General features: G+C 39.6%; 1 long non-coding RNA gene across 1 annotated transcript in view; it reads right to left on the bottom strand.

Annotated features, from left to right (window-relative positions):
- Nucleotides 1-956: 956 nt before the first annotated feature.
- LOC140526064 (uncharacterized) overlaps nucleotides 957-21,536 on the bottom strand; it is a 46,646-nt gene continuing 26,066 nt past the window's right edge. Inside the window, exon 3 of the long non-coding RNA XR_011974228.1 lies at nucleotides 957-8,616. This is a non-coding gene — a long non-coding RNA (uncharacterized lncRNA). The remainder of the gene's footprint in view (nucleotides 8,617-21,536) is intronic.

Genomic DNA, 21,536 nt, shown 5'->3' on the forward strand with positions numbered 1-21,536 from the left:
CCATTGGCTTCTCCCCATCTTCATGGGGACATTCTTCTGTCCCTGATGGTCTCTCTCATCTGTTCTGGGTTCCCCTCTATGCTTTCTTGCTGCTGAAAATAAAAACAAGTCATCCTCCTGATGGAGAATCCCATTTTTAGCTTTGGGACAGAAGAGTTAGTTTGTAAGTGGTTTCAGGGCATCTGTTCTGCTGCAAACCAGAATGTTTCTGACCAAGGAGGCTAAGACCACAACAAAACCCCCATAGTATTTATGTCCAGAATGAACTCAGAGAAAATAGAGTGTCTGTGGGCATTTCTGCTCTCTCATCTCAATATCCTATCCTGATGACATTTATAAGCTCATAACAGATTATGACCCAAAATAATGATGTTCTTGGGTTCATAGCTTCCTGGAACCAGATCTTCAATCCCAGAGAGAACTGGGCTCCCTTGTCCTTTCTCTGAGTGATTCCTAAGATCTCTTATTTACTCCTTCTGTCTTTTCTTCTTCTTCCTTTTTGGTAATGTCAGAACTCCTCCCTCTGGGGGCTAATGATAATCACTAGAGCTAAAATATCACATTTATAGTCCTAAAACTTTATATTTTAAGATGACTGCATCCCCTATGGTGACTAAAAATCTGGGCTTCCTTACTACTAGTGACAGATGTCAAGAGGTCAGGGCAAGAAGAAAATTCCTCATGCCTGTCCTGTAAGATCATCTGACCTGGTCTGGTGCTGCCTCATCTCTAATGCTCTGTATCACTCATTAGAGTAAAGCAATCAGATACCCAGTGATTACACATCCATGTTTTCAAGTCTTTATGGGGGAACAATACATTCTCCTCTTTCCTTCTTTGAATATAGCTGACTTCTAGACTCCAACTTCTATTAGGCATCTATAAAGAAAAAAATAAACAAGAACAGAGGAATTTCTAGGCAAGTGACACCTTTTTCAGAAACCCCCAAACATTTCTTGAAAGAGATAGGAAGCTCATGAAAGTTCTCACCTTCCAAATGTCAGGCACAAATCAAATCTATTACTTAAGAAATTTCTTGTGCAATGAGGAAAGGGCATCATTTTCTCTGCTTCTGTTCAAACTGGCCAAAATTTCTTTTTCTATGGGAATTCTAGCTGATTTCTACTGCTCACTGATGATATAGCTAGAATTTCCTGCTGCTAAGATTCAATGAAAGAATAAAGTGTGGAATTAAAAGTTTGTTTTAATAGCCAACTTAGATTTACACACAAGACTAGCCTCTCCCCGTTAGATAGATGCTCTAGATATGTCTAACACTTCTAGGCAATATTCTTCACATATTGGTTCTCAAGCTTTCTCTTGGTAAACAGTCCACAGCTGTATATGGTAGCCAGCCTTAGAAGTGAGAAATTTTTAGAGGACAGCAAAAACCATGAATTCAGGAGGCCTCTCATTGGTCATAGAAGTCCCATTGGGGTGACTGTGCTCTTTTCCATTATGCCTTCAAACCTCCTTTCCTCTCCTTCACCTTCTTGTCCTTCCTTCAGTTAGGCCGATAAAAGTTTAAGAAAAGATTTGCATCCTAGCCTCCTAGCCATCAGTTCCAGGAAAACTTAGTCACATCTGACCGAATATTGTGAAAATTCAAGCCCAGTAAACACCCAGAGGTGATTTTTTTAACCTAGATATAACTAGTTCTTCAGGAATGTCCTCCACTCTTACCCCTGATGCTTATTTTTCTCCCACATTCTCCTTTTTCTTCAACATTCTCCTTTTCCATCAGATTAGCATTTCTGTGTTGAAAAAAATGCTAATTATCCATTCATAAACATTTGGTTCCTAATTACTAAATATGGCTAGAAGAACTCTTTTGAAAAATACCTTCTAGTAAGCAACGAATTGACTGATGATTGATTGAGTCAGTGTGGTATAATCATAAGGGCAATAGAATGGAAGCCTAGAGACCTGGGTTCTAATCATAGCTCTGTTAGCTCTATGACCCTGGGTTATTTATTTAATTTTCCTGAGCCTCTGTTCTTCATCTGTTTATTTGGTTTGGGAGTTGTTTAAAATTAAGTACAAATTTAAAAAAAAAATTAAAAATGTTTCATTACTAGGCCCGACCTGCACGCACCTCCCATGGTCACAGAAGAAGATCTAGGTCTACATATATCCAGATTCACTGAGAGACAGAGTTGACTCCTCACTCCCACTTAATGAATCATATACAGTATTCACTTCTTGAGGGCCTTGCTTCTCTGGTGGAGGTTTCACCTTCTTCAGAGGTCAGGACTAAGTATGGAAGGGTGAAGAGATCCTCTGATATTTTTGAGAGTCTTCCAATAACTCTGAAAGAAGAAAGGTCCTCCCCCTTTCTTTCATCTCTTCCTTGATGGTATCCTGGGATCATTACTCTTATTGTCTTGGTCTGTAGGACTTTTACCTTACCTCCAGGAAAATCAGAAGTTGTTGTGAGAGAGGATTTGGGGTCCTAGTGGTATTGGTATGTCACAGAATTCTTGGCATAGAATAAAAAAATGAAGTGATAAAACTGGTTATGATGCTGCGATGGACAAACCACAGTCCCCTGAAGTGAGACATCCCTGGATTTTGACAATGAAGCAGCATTGCATGACTCATAGCAGTTTGATTCTTCTGAATTTTGCCTTCACTAGACCTCTCCTTGATGATGTTCAACCTCTTGACCTTGACTCTGGTCTGATGCTTAGGCTGATCTTCTTGGTGTAGACTCTCGCTTTCTTTGATGCCAATTTTGCTAGGTATTTTCCTCTTTTTTACTTTCATTCATTTCAGAAATATGGTAGCTGAAGACCTCTATGATCCCATGTTGAATATGTCTCTAGAGGAATTCCAGATCTGGTAATAACCTGAAGCATAAAAATCAAAGGTAGCCATTGTGTAGTTACTATCCTTTCATTTAGTTTCTTCTTAGTGTTGCTTTAGGGTCCTGGTGTTTCCCCTTCTTCACTTTCTTCCTCGTGTTTTCAGATCAGTCTCTGAGTCAGTTGGTAGACTCACAGAAGACATACTTTGATGAGGAGAATAATGTCCTTTCCTCCCACACCTCAACTTTAAACATCCAAGGCCACTTGTGGATTTAGTCTAATCCAGCTTCATCACCTACATCCAGGACATTCTAGTGCCTCACTGATTTTCACTTGTGGTTATTGAGAAGACATAGGAATAGGAAGAAGAAAAAGAGGAAGTGAATGAAAGAAAAAGAGAAAGCCTCACTTAACTCTTGGCTATGGCCTTGCCTCTGGGGCTCAAGGGACTGGAGGATCATCTGTTCTCATTGCTACTGAGAAATAAAAGGACGTCTAAACTTCACTCTTTTCATCAGACCACACCCTTGTTTGTTCTACCACCTCCCTCCTCAAAATGTTAGGAATTGTTGGTGAGAAGAACCATAGGCATCTTTACCCACTATTCAGGTTTCCATTTTGAGAATTATTTCTAAGAGGCATAGAAAGTTTCTTTGTTCAAGCTATTCTGTTCACTGCTCTTTCCTCTAAGTACAAAATGTGCCCTCACCACTTGAGCAGAGTTTTCTTTGGTCCTTGGGGTTGCAGATTTGGTTTGGGTCACTGCTGTGTCCTTCATTCTTCTTGCCTTCATCAACCTTAATCTCAAGCTTCCCAAGATCCTTGTTTACTTTCATCTCAAACAGGAATCACTTACCCTTATATCCTAATCAAGCTTTGATCTCTGCTGGTGAACGTCCACCTGATCTCACTTACAGATCCCAGACAGAGTTGGTCAGCTTGGAGATAGACTGGGTTTGTCAATAATAGTCCAGTCCCTCATCAAGAGTCAGAGAGGAATATGTTTCTTGGCATGTACTTCTCTATACAATACCATTTAAGTTCTCCAGGCCTCTGTTTCCCCATCTATAAAATGGGGGCTAGTCTGTCTCATCTCTAGTTTCAATCATTTTTCTCCTACTGGTCCCAGCCAGAGTATCCAACGTGGAAACAGTTGAAGAAGCCAAATTCCTACAACACCAATCCTTTTTTTTTCTGTAGCATGTCCACCGTGTGCTTGACATACATCCCTGTGAAATATCGCATTTGAAGAGAAGCATTTAGAGGGCAGGCAGTGATTTGAACATTTGTAGATTCTTTGCAGTGTCTGACATGTAAGAGACCCTCAACAAGTATGTCATCAGTAACAACCCATGCTCTCTTCAGCACTCAGCTTAGGTCTCTCGTCTTCTGCCTTAAGTTTCCTCCCTCAAATCCATGATATCTCTCAGGTTCTCCCTTTCCTAGAATATGACACTCCCCTCTCCCCTCCTGATCCTTTCTTCTCTTCCCCAAAGAAAATGCCCAGACCTTAAAATTATCTCAAATGAGATTACATTTATGAAGGAATTTAGCATAGTCCCTGGCACGTAGAAGATACCTAATAAATGCCTGATCCCTTCCCCTCACTTTCGCATCTGGGGGGAAGAAATAGCGTGACTGTATGCTTCTGCCTCTTAGAGCTTCCATCTCATGGCCCTGCTTTGTAGTGAAGGAATGAGGTTGATCCAGGGTAGGGTAAATTTCTCCAAATCCCAGGTCTCCTTTTCTCAGTACCAGATGGGTTTTAAATTCTTTAGGTATTAATACCTATGTTGACAATGATTTCTAGTCAAACTGAAGTCTCTCAAAATGCTAACGTCCTTCTGTCCGGGATGATGGGCTTTGGAGAAAGAGCAGAGAGTTATGATACCTCAGACCAGATTCCTGGAGAACATCAAGAGGATTGAAAACTAGCCTACAAGAATTCCTTCCCAATTTTTTTCCCATTTTCATTGAGGAGTGAGTGGTAGTTGAGTTTAAGATTCAGGAGGTGGGAAGGGAACAACTATTGTTTCCTATTATCCTATGGTGATTTCTTACTGAAATGAAGTGTGAGCTGTTTTAACTATAGTTTATCTCGTGTTCCCCACCCCTGCCTCCTTTTAGTGTTGATTATTTCCCTTCATTTCTCTTGTGACCAAAACAAAAAGACTAAATAAGCTATCCTTCCTGATGAAGGCTATGATATATTTTTGGAGTGAACTTTCCATGATAACTTTTTTAAAAAATCAAACAAAAGACCTAGGGAATTCTTTCAGTGATTTTTCAGGCTGATTCCACCCTCCATAGTCATGAAGGAAGAGACAAACACACTCCCTACAGGGATCCTGCTATGGGAAGGAATTATACAACTTCCCCCTTCCCAGAACAAAATCCTGGGGTTTTAGAATTGAAGGTTGGAATGTAGGGTTCTTTAAAATTAATGTGCAGTCTTAGAATAAAGTCATGATACATGTAGTCCTTAGATACTTCAGTGGTTCCAATATCTCACTTCTTCCCAGACTGCAGCTCAGATCCCAGCAACATCTTTTTCTGTGTAATTTGTGCCCAAGTTTTCTTATAAAGTCTCCATAGAATATCTTCTCCCGAGTTTTTGAAGTGCTGAGTCAATCAGCCCTTAGGTTCTCTATTTGTCTCAGTCTCATTACGCTTCCCTACACCTCTTCTTATGTGGTCATCATTGGTAATAAAATGAAGCCTTCCTCCCAGGTTCCATTTCCCTTCTTTTCCTCTCATCCTCCACCTCCTGCCACTGAGCATCTTTCCATTTTCCTTTGGGTCACCTACAATTTTGATTCTTCTGATATCATGATTCACAGTCAGAGAAACATCAGTAGCAGAATGAGTATGAAGTAGCTTACCTTCCATGATGACAAGCCTTTTGAGATTATCTGAAAATTTTCCAATAAGATCCAGCCTATTCCCTGCTCCTGTTCAATTTTAGGCCCAGCTCATTGTCCACCTGCAGCTGATATATAGATACACACGTGTATGCATACCCGTTTGGGCTAATTTGATGAGCTGCTCTGGTAGAAGAATTCTGCCAATTCTAAGGTGCACACATCTGCTTCTGCTCTCATGATATCTCTTTGTAGTCAAGTCAATCTCATAGGTACTAGAGGCAGCCCCAATGCTGCCATGAGTCTAGATTCTCCTGCACAATGTATTCTTCTTTCCCATTAGTGATTTTCAGTGGTAGGTGAAGACTTGGAAGATGTGGTTTGTGTGCAAAGTGACCTTGGTCTAGCTGGAAGTGCTACTGCAGGTGTTATGCTTGAGTGGAAGGCAAAAATGGGACTTTATCTGGACATCCTACATCTAACTATAGGTGGAGCTCAGCCAATGCCATTGATGTGTTTGGGTTTAGTAAACTTGCTTCAAAGAGTGGCTTTAGTGTTATGTTTCCACCTAGAGATTTCAATGTCCATGTATGAAGTTTGAATGCTTGGAGGTACCCCAAATTCTTCTGGATCAATATGGATCATGAAGATGTGCCATACCCCCTTGTTATGGTACCTCCACAGCTCCACTATGACTTTGACCAGGAGATGCTTCTTTCATACAGTTCTTTCTCACACTGGCCATCTTAGGTGAGAAGTATTTTTAAGAGATGAGGCATAGAAGAAAGACGCATATAGTCCATGAGGGAAGGGTCCCTTGGTAAGGTTGAATTCACTCATCTTCACAGTAAATTTTTTCCTGTGCATCTAGATATATCAGGATAGGGGCTAAGGTTCTGGTGTCTTCTGAAAAGCCTTAAGGTATTTCAATGACCTGGAGGTCACTGAAATATGCTGAAAGAGAGGAAAATGTGGTAGGACTCCCTGTAAATCTTTCATGGAAGACAGGATGCAGAACCACTGAAGAATGACTGCTACCTTACGTCTATAAAGACAAACTCCCAACTACCCCATCATTTGTCTCCAGGAACATCATCTTCTAAAATTTGAAATTATATTTCTTCAATGTGGCAAATATCTAACATTAGTATAAGTATCAGAGGTTGCTCTGGACTAATTTGGCATACTGTGCAGTATTCCAGGAAAAGACAAGTCACTACCTTCTTGTCTAGGAGGTCTTGAAACACTGAATTTATGAACCCCTGAAACTTTCTGGATGAAAAAATATCATAGTTCATATTTACACTCAGCTCCTTACAGACTTTCCACTCTATTTGTTCTTCGGGCTCACTGATTTGTTCAGATCCATAAAATGATTTGACTACCCCTAAAATGGCATAAACTCCTGAGAGTCATTGTCTCTAAGTCAATAGTATTTTTAGGGGTTCTTAAGGCCATGACAGGTGGACCCTAGAACATTCTAGGGTTGCCAATTCTGTTTTTAGGTTTAGAAAGAGTTGAGCCATGAAATAGGCACTGAAACAAGGTTGGTATAGGGATTGAGGGGAATAAGGGAATCCCACTCCCTACTTACCCATGGTCCTGATAAGCCAATCTTTATGGGATTGAATAGAAATCCATCACTGAGAGGCAAATGTGTGCCAGGCACTTTAATCACAGAGCTGCCAATGTAAATCATTCCTATCTCTAGGCTGGAAGGGTGCTGTAGGATCTATCCCAAGGCTGAACTGTGATAACGGCTATAATTTGTTATGTATACATTTAGAGAGACAAGTCATGAGACATGTGCACTCAAGGTTATATAAACTGGATGGGCACAGACAAACCATCCAGAAATGGATTTACTATAGCTGAGTTGCTCCTTGTCATGTCCCTCTATAATCCTGGTATAAGAGGAGCTGGCATTTTCTTTCATGGTCCAAATCTCCTCTTGGAATTGTCAAACCTTCTAGTTAGCCAGTTTGGTTTTATGGAGCTATTAGTAGAGGTTTTTTTTTGGGGGGGGAGGTTGTTTATTTTAAATTCCTTAGAAAACCTTCACATGAAACACTTAGCTATTGTCTGTAAAGTTTAACATGATGGTTGCCTGATGGACAGCTTGCCCATTCTTGGTAGGATGTTATGAAGCAACCTTGGTCCAACCCTTGGGGAGTCCCCTGGGGTGAAGTTCCATAAACAACTTGCAATGAGCCAGCTACTGTGGGAGGTCTAGCACTCTTTTGGTAGCAAAACTTGGGGAACACTGAGTCAGGTATTTGCATTTTTTTAAGGTTTTTAATACATTTTGTAGTATGTTTTATTTTTTCTGGAGGTCTGACACATCTGCTATTCCAGCTCTGCATTCTCTGACTGTACCTACTGGGATCCTAGCAGTAGGGCTAGTGGTACTACCATTGAATACAAGCCATTTGTCTTTTAGAGTTTACAGTCTTCATGTAATAGTAATATTTTCACCTGGGGCAAATAGAGGGATGGACAAAAGGGAAGTTCAACTGGGAAATGATTTGGAGGGAGGAAATATGCCCTGATATACCTTAAGTTTTCTGCCCAACTGAAATGGGACTGTTTTCCTGACATTGTTAGGGGTGGAGTCAGGCAGGGATGGAAGGACATCAGTAAAAGTTAGTGATATTTGTTACTGCCAGGGGAGGAATGGAAAGAGGAGGAATTGCCCCCAGGAAGTTGCTGTAGTCATGATCAGACAAAACCCAAGTTGTTCCATCTTACTTATAGCCCTGAGAATTTATGCTGTGCTCACTGAAAGTACTCATGTGAGCTTGTAATTAGGAAAAAAGAAGTGAGGAAGTAGCAATCCTTGCCTGTGGCGAGAGATGAAGGCTTGAGATGGGAGGAGAACGTATGTGTTCTGAAGGTCAGGACAGGTCACTACTGAGAGTGACCGTAGGTCACTGATATCCAAATGGAAGCTATATGAAAGAAGAGGAGAAGTAATTAGAACCAGCCCATAGTAGATCAATTCTGTCAGTCTGTGAGTTTTATCAGTTTAGGGAAGTGTTAGTGTAAAAATATTCTTCCACTGATGACAGTCATCAATAAATATGTGACTTAACCATCTTGAAAAGTCATCTAGGCCTCTGATTATCCATGGTTACACAGCCAGTATGTGTCAGACACAGGGCTTGAACTCAAATTTCCTTGACTCCCAAGTTCAGCCCAATATTGTTATACCATGTCATCTCTCACCCAACTTCTAGAGTCAAATGCACATAGTATGCTGTGGATTGGACATTGTTCAAATTCGTGCTTCTTCCCAGAAGGTCAGGTCTTTTATTCCCAAACTTTCCTTGCCCTTTTCTTTCCTATTAGCTGGTGTTTCTGACCCTCATAATCTGATGTGGTTTCTATTGCCTTGCTTGACTTCGATAGCTCTTGACAAAAATACATAGCTAGGTAGCTTTAAAAAATGACAAGTAAAAGTTATAGAAAGGCTCAAATAATGTGACAAAGAGTGAGACCAGCAAATAATGAAGGTATGCTCATTTATTACCAACAGTAAAAAACAGTCAACAAAGGCAACAGATTATTCTTAAGTAGACAGATGAATTCCAAATAGCCCCTGGGCTGACTTTTGATGTTCCCATTTTGTAAAATTGTATGATTGTTTTAAAGGTAAAATATAAATGGTTTAAATTTTAGGATTTCTTGGAATTTTAGATTTTTAGAATTAGCTTCATGATTTATTAATACTTTAAGTACATATTAATAATAGTAAAATTTCTTCAAGAAAAGGTATTTGCAAATATCTTTACCTTTGTCACATTCTACTTTTTTGAGGTCTTAACTTGTTCATATAGATCTTGTTGGTGCTATTGGGTGCTTAAAGAATGTTTCTTATCTCTGACCTTTCACATAATGAAGTTTTGATTTTGTCATTTATCATAACAGATGACCACTCAAAAAGCTCCCCCATGTCAGTTTCTAGTCTTTTCTTGTTTAAGAGAAATTAATTTCTTTCCTTTTTTATTCTGATGATGTTTGGGTTATCAATGTTCAAAACTTTTCCACACATGGCTTTTGAAATTTTCCATGACAGAAGCTTGATGTTTCTGGGTAGTCTACTAACCTTTGGGTTCTTTCACATGCATTATGTTGCAACTTTAATTTTCGAAGTGATGGTCACAGTTCTCTCACGTGTCCAAAGTAACTTTGAAATATGTTTTCATCTGTATTGCCAATTCCAATATAGATCTGGTTTCATTCCTCCCATAGTCTATAATAATCTATTGGAGATGAACTAATAATAACATTTTTACGTATGCCAAGCTACACTTATATTGGTAGACAGATGGTCTAAGAACAGTATGAAGCCATAACATTTTTAGCATCTTCTGTCTCCCTTTCTGACATCCTGCAACCATCACCACAAAAGCATTAGATTACTAGCCGCACAGATCTTTTTGATCAATGGTTTGCTATGGCCAAAAAAAAAAATCACCTAACAGCCATTCTTTTGGTGATGAACCTCTCTGGGTTTACCATATACTTAACATAGGAAATGCTTGAATCAAATTAGCAGTACTTGTCCCCAGTAAGCAGATACAGTCTGTTACCAGGAACATGCTCAAAGCTTTTCCTGTTGGCTAGCACCTGAAAGACATGGTAGTCCATTGGCATAGCCTTTGAGAACCCAGGGTCACTCCTGTGCCATACTGAGGCATCAGTGTCAGGCATTTGTGGAGGGATAAGGAATGAGAATTTAAAAAAAAAATAATAGAAATATTCTTCAGGAGCCAGAGTTTAATATATGAATATCCCTTTTGCCACTTAGAACATTTACAATGGTCTCTTTCTCTTCTGGATGCAGAGTGTGGGAAATTTTCTCAACTACTTCAAGAACTTACAGAAAGAAAAGATCTATTTTAAGTTCTGTTATTGTTAACAATAGAACTTTCCTGATGGTCCCAACACCTCCAAACTTCTGGTCCAAGGGGATGCTGGCCAGGAGGCCTCCCCCTTTACTGGCTCTCAGGAATGACTGGATTGTACTGTATGTGAAGCTCTTCTTAGAGGAAAGACTGAATGCAAAGGGATGCAGAAATTGAAGGGGAGAGCACTGGATCTTGAATCGGCATATAGGTCAGAGTCTTTGGTACCAGTGATGCTGTCAGTGAGATTATTATGTCTTACGTCGCCCCCCACTGCAGCCCTTTGGTGGAGTTCGGTAGGGGCAGGAATGTAGTGAGAGGAGTTCTGCTTTGGAGAGTAGAAGGCGGGCAGAAAAGAGAGATGGAGAAGTGGAATACAAATTGACAGAAGGATACACAAGGAGAGGGGATTACTATGGAATTTTTTGGATTCTTCATTGAAAATGAAGAAGAGTGTTGGAATTTAGGGAAAGATAGGATGCACTGCAATCCTTGGAGAATTTAACTTTACAAATTTGTGATTTTTCCCCCATCTTCCTAAGAGTAGATAAGGATTTTATGTTAGTAAGGGTCACAAAGGATCTGAGAGTATTGGAGGAAGACCTTCCTCAGTCTTACCTTTCCTTGTCACTTTACAAATTGGAAAACTGAGGTTTATGTAGCTTAGCTGACTTGACCAAGCCCACATAGGAATTGAGTCTTGGAGTATCAATGCTAAAGAATTATATTTGGATGTTAGGACATTCTGGGAAGGTCTCTTAAGCTCTTAGTTGTAGAAAATTTTAGGGTGTGATGGGATCTCTTCACTAGGTAGATAAGGTTTAAATAGAATAATGAATGAGAACAGGGTAAGTCTTGAAACCAGAATTGGATTTTCACCTCCATTTCCCATGTTATCTCTTTTCTAATATTGTGGTTAGAAACAATAACTTAGAAACACTTATTACTATACCAAGATTTGACACCGTGGGGAGAGAGAGTCTACTGTCTGCTTTCAGTATGGAGTATTGCTGTAACCCTTGGGTCAGTGATTCTCATAGCACACAAGTGGGCCAGTTATTCCTCTGGAGATTTTTCATTTTCTCACTTCTCTGATTCATTACCTCCGCTCAGATAATCTGAAAGTTTCCTGTTTGACACTACCTATGTATCATCACCCACTCCCCTTGCAAGAATAAGTAGGCTTTACAATATTCAAAGAAAAAATACTTTTTTTATAGTTTGAGGGTACAGATAGGGTCTGAGTGAGAGTCCAGAGAAAAAATCAATACTCACCACTTAGTAGCCCTTCCCAGTGGCATATGTAGCATGATTCAGTTCAAGGATTGCCTTGGTTTGTGTCTGGTGTATATTCACGCAATAGAAGGCCTTTGCAGTGGTCCTATAGTCATCTGATCAGTGTGGTACTACCAGTACCATATACCTCCTTCATCACCACTATCCATAGTATATATAAGTCTCCTCAAATCACAACCGATGTGGCTGGTCCTAGCTGTCATTGAGATCTTCTGTACTGTACTGGTCTGTCTGCAGTTCTCGTAGCTTCCAGCAGAGGATGCCAGGACTGGTTTTCACTAAGGTTGTCTCTGCTGTATGGCTGTGCTGGGAATGTTCTGTGGCTTCTAGCAAGGGGCTCCAGTCCTGATTGTCACTGAAATCCTCTCTTCTGGGAAGCTGTCATTCATATCTTCCATGAGGAAGTGTCAGTCTTGGTTGTCATATAAGGCCTGCCCAGCTATCCCACTGGCTTGGCCAGCAGTCCTTTGTAACTTTCCAGCTGTTTTCTCTGCATGGGCCCACCTTAAATTTCAATTTCTTTAGGAATTGAGAGATGACTATTATTCTAGGGGCTCATCTTCTGCACAGCAGAGTGCCCAACAGAAGAATGCACTCTAACCTCATGCTTGTCTTCATACATCCAAGGCACATTGTTCCACTTGGCAACTACAAAATATGTAGCGGGTCTGTGCTTTAGATGCTACATTCTCCAGCTCCCTGAAGACAACACCAGTTATTCCCTTCCTTAGGGAACCAGCTCATGGTCCAAGTTCCTTAAGGAAGTCTCCCAAAGTCCCCCCCTCCCCAACCCTTTTCTGAAAAGAGTATGTTTACAGCTCAAAACATTACTCCACATTTTGTCTCCATTTCTGTGAAGGGTTCATTTCTGATCTTGAGCCTTGAAGAAACGTGCTCAGCTGTCAGAAACCCTTTGTCCTTATGCCTCCTACCATGACGGCAGCACAAATATCACACTGACTCAGGGGGAATTTGATGTCTAGTGTCCTTTCTCGCTTACCTCCTGCCTAGGGTGATACCTTCCATAGGTTTAACGGCTGAAAGCACACTAATATCTTCCTAAATGTCAGTCTGAGCAGGTTAATTAAAATCACCTGGGCTTGCTTTGCCAAGCCTCTATGCAGATAGTTGTGGTCACTGTTCTACTGGAGAGTTTTTGTGCTTGATGTATCTGAGTGGGGAAAATGAGTCAGAGAAGAGAGAAATTGAGAATTATCCCAGGATATACCTGACCCTTTCCTCTCTAATGAGATCTTTAACTTAAGGGTTATAACAGTTTATAGGCTTCCAGATGCTTGAGTTTCCTTTGTCTAGTAACTTGATTTATTTTCAAGATCCTTGATGCATTTTTCTGAGATCTTCAAAATCCAAGATGGAAGTGACAAATAGTGGAATATTTTTGGCAACTAGAGGTATAAGAGGAAGGTAAGTGAAAAAATTTAGGAATTAGAGAGTATAGGTTTTTTTTTTTTTTTTCTGGGTAGGTTTTATTCCAATCCTAGGGTGAGGTCTGGCTTCTGACATAATATTGTTAATAGTATTACAGAAATCCAAAGATAAAAGCTTCTTGAGGGCAGGAACTGTTTCATTTTTTGTCTTTGTGTTCCCAGAGCCTAGCTCAGCACCTGGCACTGCACTAGTAAGGGCCTAACAAAATGCCTTTTGATTGGTTGATTGACTTTTTTTTACCTCTGTGAGAGAACTCTGATGTTTAACGTTCTTGGGAGCATAACTGAGAATGTTTTTATTGTAATCTGGCTTAGACAAGAGGCTCGACAGTATTTGGAACTGGAAAGAATGATACGGAGAATTGGAGGAGAAATAGCTTAAGAGCTTTTTGCTTAAAAGCTCAGTCACTGTTTTCCAGGGTGCTATAACCACAATGAAGTCCTTCAACATCAATAGAAAGTTCCTTTCCTTTCATTCCTGGTCCTTTTGTCTTTACTTACTTCTCTTCTGTACCTGACAGAAAAATATAGCATATGCCACAACAGTGCTACTCTTTCCTTTTTCTTTCCTTTGTATCCTCTCTCTAGCCTATAGCCTCCAACAATAAGGAAGACCAATAGCCACTGTGGTACTCTTTTTCCCTTCTCTCCCTTCCCTGGACCCAGGTCACCAAAAACCCATCCAGGATGCTTGAATGCTCACATGGCTCACAGGAAATAGAATTTACCAACTCCATTCTTTCCTGTGAGGTGGAGGTCCTCCATACCTTACCATCCACATGGCTTCAATTCCCTCCAAACTTCCTCCCCATCCACTAAATATAATTAAAGGGTACCTGGGCCTTGCCATCCATCCTGCAGCTCACATTTAGGACTTCCTGAACTTTGCCTCTGACCTACAACTAAACTTTTCATGTGCTTTTTCCCCTCCTCTAATTACAGTGCGAGTTCCTTGGGAGGGAGATTGACTTTTTCTGTACATCCCTAGAATTTGACACATAGTGACTACTTAAAATTTTTTTTTTATTTATTCATCCTTTTAGGTAGTGAAAACTGTGGACATATTCCTGTGGGTTCGAAAAATTTAACATCTAGTATATACCTAGAAAGACATGATCAAGTGGCTAGAATTATACACCAGGGACTTGCTATTGTTTACAAACTAATAAATGACAAGTCTCTGTACTACCAACACAAACTCCAAAATGTCCTTGAGAATTCAGCACCATACTGTAACTGGACCAATTTCACAGACTAAACAGTTGACCACAACTGCCTGCTTATCACATTGATTCATACAAAATTAAGAACATTTTGAATAGTTGTTGTCATACCAAGTACTCATAATCTCCAAACTACATGGGATGAAATTCTTCCAAGATATAGAGACCTAGCAGAGGAAATCAAAGACATATGGCAACAGAACAAGGTATGTGTCATCCCAGTCATGTTTGCTACTGGAATTTTCCTAAAGATATTTTCAGTGAGTCTACAGAGGATGAATATACCTCTCAATAATACTTTATCATTTACCAAAAAAGGGTCATTTTTATACACCTGAATAATGTCTGCAGAACATTAAATATAAAAGAGTAATAGCAGAAGATTAATGTCTTTGTTGTTTAATCATTCAATCCTCTCTGATTCTCTGTATACCGCAATCCCTTGAAGTCTGTCCAAATTCGTTTGTTGTTTTCACAAAGCTATCTATCCATCTCATCCTCTGCTCTTTCCTTTTCCTTTGGCCTTCAATCTTTCTCAACATAGGGGTCCTTGGATCATCACTATCTGAACCTCATCCACCCCACAAGAGCAGCAAGATAGTAACGATGAGGCTAACAGTGTCCAGGCTTTATACATTTAAACCTAAATATCCTGAAAATTTCTTGATGCTTATCTTAATGGCTGTTCTACTAAGAGCAAAATATCTGAGTCTGGGGAGTTGACCCTTGAGAAATATATTGATTTCTTCAAACCTTCAGTTCCACTTCCACCTCTGTTCACTCTTGGCAGCTCTTAGATTAGGTGGTATGGCTGAGCAATCATGCCAGGAACTTTATGCTTCTCATTTCCCAGAGATTTATGCCTAATCTATAGCCAGCTTTCATGGCTAGGATCTAAGGATAATGAATCTGAGGAACCATGACTGACTAGTTATGGGATTATAGGCTTATACATTTAAGCTTGATGGGACCTTAGGGGCTATTAAATCCAATCCCTTCACTTTACAAATGAAGAAATTGAAGCACAGAATGGCTACATGACTTGTCCAGGATCCCACAGCTATGAGGCATCTGAGGTAGGATTTGAGCCTTGGGGGGGGGTTAGTCTTCCTAACTCCACATCCAGCACCTCAGAGATGTCAGATGGCCTTTAAACTTGAGAGCATCCTCTGAACCAGATTAAAATGCAAATGGGGAATGTTTAACAAAATAAATAAAAATGTAATACAGTATACAGTTAATTTGTGGTTTTCTAAGTCAATATGCACCCAGGGGGATTTATTTCTCTTAGAGTTTGATATCACTTCACTATACCACACTATCTCTCATTGTATTCATGGGCAGAATTCAGGTAAGAATTGGATAGAACCCACATATTGTTGCAATGAAAAGGGATTATTCTTGTAAAATCTCTCATGATCCTAGAAGAGTTGACATAGTCTGAGTCTTGGACAACAGGAGTTGAATAATGAATGAGATGAAGGAGGAATGATGAAGTCATGCTGCATCTCACTTTCTTTGCCCCGTTTTCAGATTCTTCTGGCCTAAAGCTATGACATGATAGGGGTTGGAGAGAGGAATAGCAGGGCACTTTGTTTCACAGAATCATAATATAAAACCTCTACCTCAAGTGACAGATTTCATGAGGCTGTCTCATCATTGGTAAAGATTGATTTATTCAATGTTCCATGCCTGCATGAGGAAAGGACTTTGTAAGAGCTAGGGAGAAGAGATATTCTCCTCCTTTCTGATCCCCTTGAACTTCAAGCTAGAAGAGTCATCTCAACCCCTCTTCAGGTCTCTAAAGGGAGAGAAAGACTGTAAATGTGTGTGTGTGTGTGTATGCAAGTGAACATGTAGAAGAGCTAGAAATTTTTATTATGTCCCTATTCCCAGCTTGCTACACTAGAGATTTTTGGGAGATATCCAATTGGGTAAAGTTGAATTTGCACAATGTGAATTTACATGATATAAGAACTGTCTATATACATATACACACATATATGTATATACATACATGTATATATGTATGTATGTATGTATATCGATCTATCCAAACAAAAATGTTTGCTATTTGGATAAATGTGTTTATTTGCTGTTACGTTTGTTGATTGTGGGACTGGCATCTGGTGGGATAGGGATTAAGTCTTGGATCTACAGCTTGGGACACTCCTTCTGAAGCATTAAGGACTAACAATCAGGTGTAGCATGAACCTAATAATATTTTCCCTAGACTATTTAAGGGAGCACAAGAGAACCTTGTTTCTTTGTATTCTTATATCTTCAGTGCTTATCACAGTTCCTGATACATAGTGTTTAAATGTTATATCTACATCCGTATCTATCTACCTATCTATGCATCTGTCTTCTTCTTGGAAAATGGGATCTTAGAGGCAGTTTAGCAGTCCGAGAGAAGGGGTACTGGGCTAACTTTCGGTTTGGGCAACACAGTTTAAGAAAGATATTAACAAACTAGGGAATGTCCAGAGGAAGGTATTGGTAGAGAATAAAATGATAAACTGAAAAAAAATTTAGAAGGAAATTCATTAAATCTTCTGGCAAAGGGGACAGCCAGAAAAGGGATTCTTTTGCTCTCCCAGTCTCTTAAGTTTTATATTATATGAACTTCAAACAAAGGTACAAGGAAACAATAGCTGATCAAAATGGAGTCAGTTTTCCAGATAAGACACCTAGATTGATTAGGCTATATATAACAGGAGGAAACATTCTTTGCATCAATCTTTAACTCTGGCTCCCTCTCCATGTGTAATGTTAATGGAATAGAAGATCTTCCCCACCCATTAATAGGCCTACGTGACCTGCTTTGAGCTCTGGCCCAGCTCATAGATGTTATACATCCTGAGTCACAGGGAGCCTGAGTCACATGGAGCCCATTGTGGTAGGAGCTTGCCCAATGGAATTTTAAGTGAAATAGAACGTTGGGGAGGCAGAAGTCAGTGTGAGCAGGCAGAGGGAGGAATTCTGCCTATGAGAACATGTTTGTGGGGAGGCCTAACAGAAAGAATACTTAAGATGTGGGTGCTTTCTGGATTGGTGATTAGTACCTTGCTAAATCTTATCTTTTGGTATCCTAATGGTGGTGGTCTAAATATTTTGGTTTTGCTTTTGAGGAAGACAGTTTGTTATATTTTGCTAAGCTACCCTGGAAATACTTATGTATATTGACAGCACTAATATGTTATTGCATTGGTGTTATATTTGGTGATGACGATGGTATCACAAAATATAAAAGCTCTACTTGGAGATAGAAATAGATGGGAGGATTTATTCCTTATTCCTCCCTGGCTAGAGAATGGGCTAGAAGCACGGGACTTTGTGAAAACTGGGAACCAAGCCTATAGAAGGGAGAACCCATAGATTTAGAAAGATGTTTGCAAGGAATACCAATAAAACCAGAGAAAGAAATGGCAGGAGTATGTATAAGAGGATAGACATTGTTAACAAGTTATCATATTACATGTAAAAGTAGGGACAAATTGCTGGAGGAAAAGGTTCAGTTGAAAAGGGAATTAGCTGATTTGAATGAGAAGCTTTCTACGCTACAACGTCTGAACTTTCCTTTAGAAGAGCAAGCTAGAAAGTATCAGGTGGTAGCAGAAAAGACAGCTGACAGAGTGGCTCAGAAAAAAAGAGAAAAATTAATAGGAAGAAAGTGCATGCAACCCTTGCATCTGCAAGGCCTGACTGGGATCCAGACACATAGGAAGAAGACATGGGGAAGAAGACGAAACATTCAGATGAGGAAGAGTCTGAAAATGTGGATGCACATTCAATAATACAAAGGAAGCAGGAAAACCATGGGGGGAGGGGGCACACAGTGTTTAAGGGAGTAACTGAGAATTTTACTTAGCAGGAGGTCACAGACATATTAAGTCAATTCATCCCCAAAATTGGAGAATCACTGATATCTTGGATGATGAGAATCAGTGACAAAGGGGCTGGAGGTGTATAGGTAGAAAATTTAGATTATTTGAGATTTATAGGTATTAAATAACCTGTTAGGGATTACCATATTCAATGAAGTAACAATGGGACTAATTTGCCAGCTCTGGCTGATGAGGCATGCAATAAACAGTATCACACTGACTCTTTGTGGCCTCATGGAGACAGACTTCGCTTCGAGATTGTATGAGAAAGAGAGGTAAGGAAAACTGCAATAAAGTTGGGAGATGCAGACATGTATCACAGTACTCCCTTAACAGTTCCTCACAGAAATATAATAGTGAAGACTGCTTCTTCTGCTTAAAAACATGTAATTCTGACTTTATTAACTGGGGAAATAGGGCACCCCCTTTCAGAGCTGCTAGATAAGATTGCACGGTTAGGTGGCCTAGGGGAATGGGAAAAAGATAAATTTCCTCGAGAGAAGAAAAAATAGCCAGCACACTCAAAGTCAGAATAAATTAACAAGGAGAGAAATGTTATTGATTTATTGAGAGCAGGGATAGGTTATGGAAGGATAGTATTCCAACTAATGAACTATATAAGATGTATCAAGGAAAGGGACTTACTATTAGATGGAATAGGGAGGTAAGAACTGTCCTGAATCCTCCTGAATCATTGTATCCAAGTTTGTCACATCTGCAGGGAGAATAGCAAACTGACCAAGGAACAGTTCAGATTACAGGAGTACACAGATGGGATTACAGACCCCATTTCTGTTTAATCTTACTCTGGAAAAATGGATCAGCTACTATAATGAAGGCATTAATATGTGCTGGGGCAGAGGCCTCTTATGTATGGAAACCCTGATAAATTTAAACATGGAATCCCTATTACCATCACAAGACTTGGAGGGACTGAAATACCAACCAGACAAGTTAAACTAATGATGAAAATTGGGCAATTACCTGAGAAAGAATGTACGGTGATAATTGTACCTGTTTCTGACTGTTTCATCATTGGGATAGAGATATTGAGAGGTATGACTTTAAATTTGCCTGAGGGGAGATGCCAATTTGTAGCAGGGAAGATAGGAATTAATACAGTTTTGGAGCGTAAAATAAAAATAAAAAAAACCCACTCACTTTACCTGAACCTTCTGAAGTCGTTTCTTTAAAGCAGTATCATGTGCCAGGTGAGCAAGATAAGATTATTAATACTAATGCTTTAAACACTCCAGAGGCAGGAGTGTTAGTCCCTACAACCATTCAATAAAATAATCCTGTCTGGCTAATATGAAAGTCAGATGGAATGTGGAAGATGAAAGTGGATTATAGACAATTGAATAAAATGACTTCCCCCCTTGTATGCTGCTTTTTCAGATAACCTTAATAGAAAGCATCCAGAAATAGGATGGAACTTGGTATGCAGTTATTGATTTAGTTAGTACCTTCTTTACTATCCCAATAGATTCTAAACAATGGGACCAATTTCTTTCATTTAGCAGGGCAGGCAATATACTTTTACTTGTATATCTGCATAGCCCTACTATTTGTTAAAGGATTGTGGCTGAACATTTGAATGAATTAGAACTGCCTGGTATGCAGCTTACCTACTACATAGATGATATTATGATACAGAAAAAAAAAATGATACTTTTATTTTGAGCACGTGAGAAGCAAAGGGTGGGAAACTAACCATGAAAAGGTTCAAGGATCAGCTCAAAAAGCATTTTTTAAGCATACAATGGAATAAGGTGTTACAAGAGATTCTCCTGGAAACCCAAGGAAAGATTCAGGATTTTCGTATCCTTACCAATAAGAGGCCCAAAAGTTTATAGGATTATTTGGATATTGGAGACTTCACATATTGCATTCAGGACAGATTCTGAAAACCTTTATATAAGGTTACTAGGAAGAAATATGAATTGGATTGGATACTTGAGCAGAGTAAAGCTTTTGAAGAAGCCAAGGCTGCTATACAATTGGCCCTAGATTTATGACCTATGTATGCAAAGTGGCCCAAAGAAATTACAAGTGACTGGATAAACATGCAAACCGGAGGGGACAGCAAAAACAACAAAGGTAAAATGTACTCTTCGAATTTTGGCCTAGGAAACTCCCTTCTACTGGAACTCAATATACCACTTTTGAAAAGCAGTTGTTAGCTGCATATTGGGCCTTGGTAGAGACTGAACAATTGACTCTGGGTCATGAAGTAATGTTAAGGCCTGGAATCCCAATTATGACCTGGGTAATGAGTACCCCAGCTTCTCACAGAATTGGACATGCACAAGAGGCTAGCATAATTAAGTGGAAATGGTACATTTAAAACTGATCTAAAGCAAGCAAAAGTGGAGTTTCTGCTTTACATGGATCTATAGCAAACATAGATACTGAGGGAAATGATACATCCCCTGGCTCAAAGCAGAAGTTGGTACAGTCCTTGGTAAAGTGGAATAAGGGGTATGATGGATTAACTGAAGAAGAAAAGACACATATATGGTTTACTGATGGGACAGCAAAATATTTAGGCCATAAAAGACATTGGAAAGCAGTAGACTATAACCCATGCATTAGACAGACTTTGGAAAGTAGTGGACAGGTGGAAGTAGTCAATATGCTGAACTTGGGGCTATTAAAACAGAACAAGGATGACAGTGTCTTATGTATATATATATGCATACATATATATGTGTATATATGTATTCATATACATATACTCACACATACACACACACACATATACTGATATAAATATATACTGATTCATGCGCTGTAGCTATTGAGTTTAGCTACATGGATGCCAATGTGGAAAAATCAAAATTGAGAAATTCATAGTAAACAAGTCTGGGGCAAAGAACTATGGGAATATATACAGGACGTGTCTTTGGTCACTAACTTGTCGGTTTTCATGTAGATGCTCACATGGCCCTCACCACACCAAAGCATGAGTACAATGCACATGCTGATTTACTAGCAAAGATTCCTACTCAACATATTGTTCCTAGTCTGAAACCAACTGAAGATATGAAACTAGTTAGATGGGTCCATCAAGTGGCTTGCCATTTAGGGGTTCAGGCCACACACAA

This window comes from Notamacropus eugenii, chromosome 2, assembly GCF_028372415.1.
Source record: "Notamacropus eugenii isolate mMacEug1 chromosome 2, mMacEug1.pri_v2, whole genome shotgun sequence".
Classification (NCBI taxonomy): Eukaryota; Metazoa; Chordata; class Mammalia; order Diprotodontia; family Macropodidae; genus Notamacropus; species Notamacropus eugenii.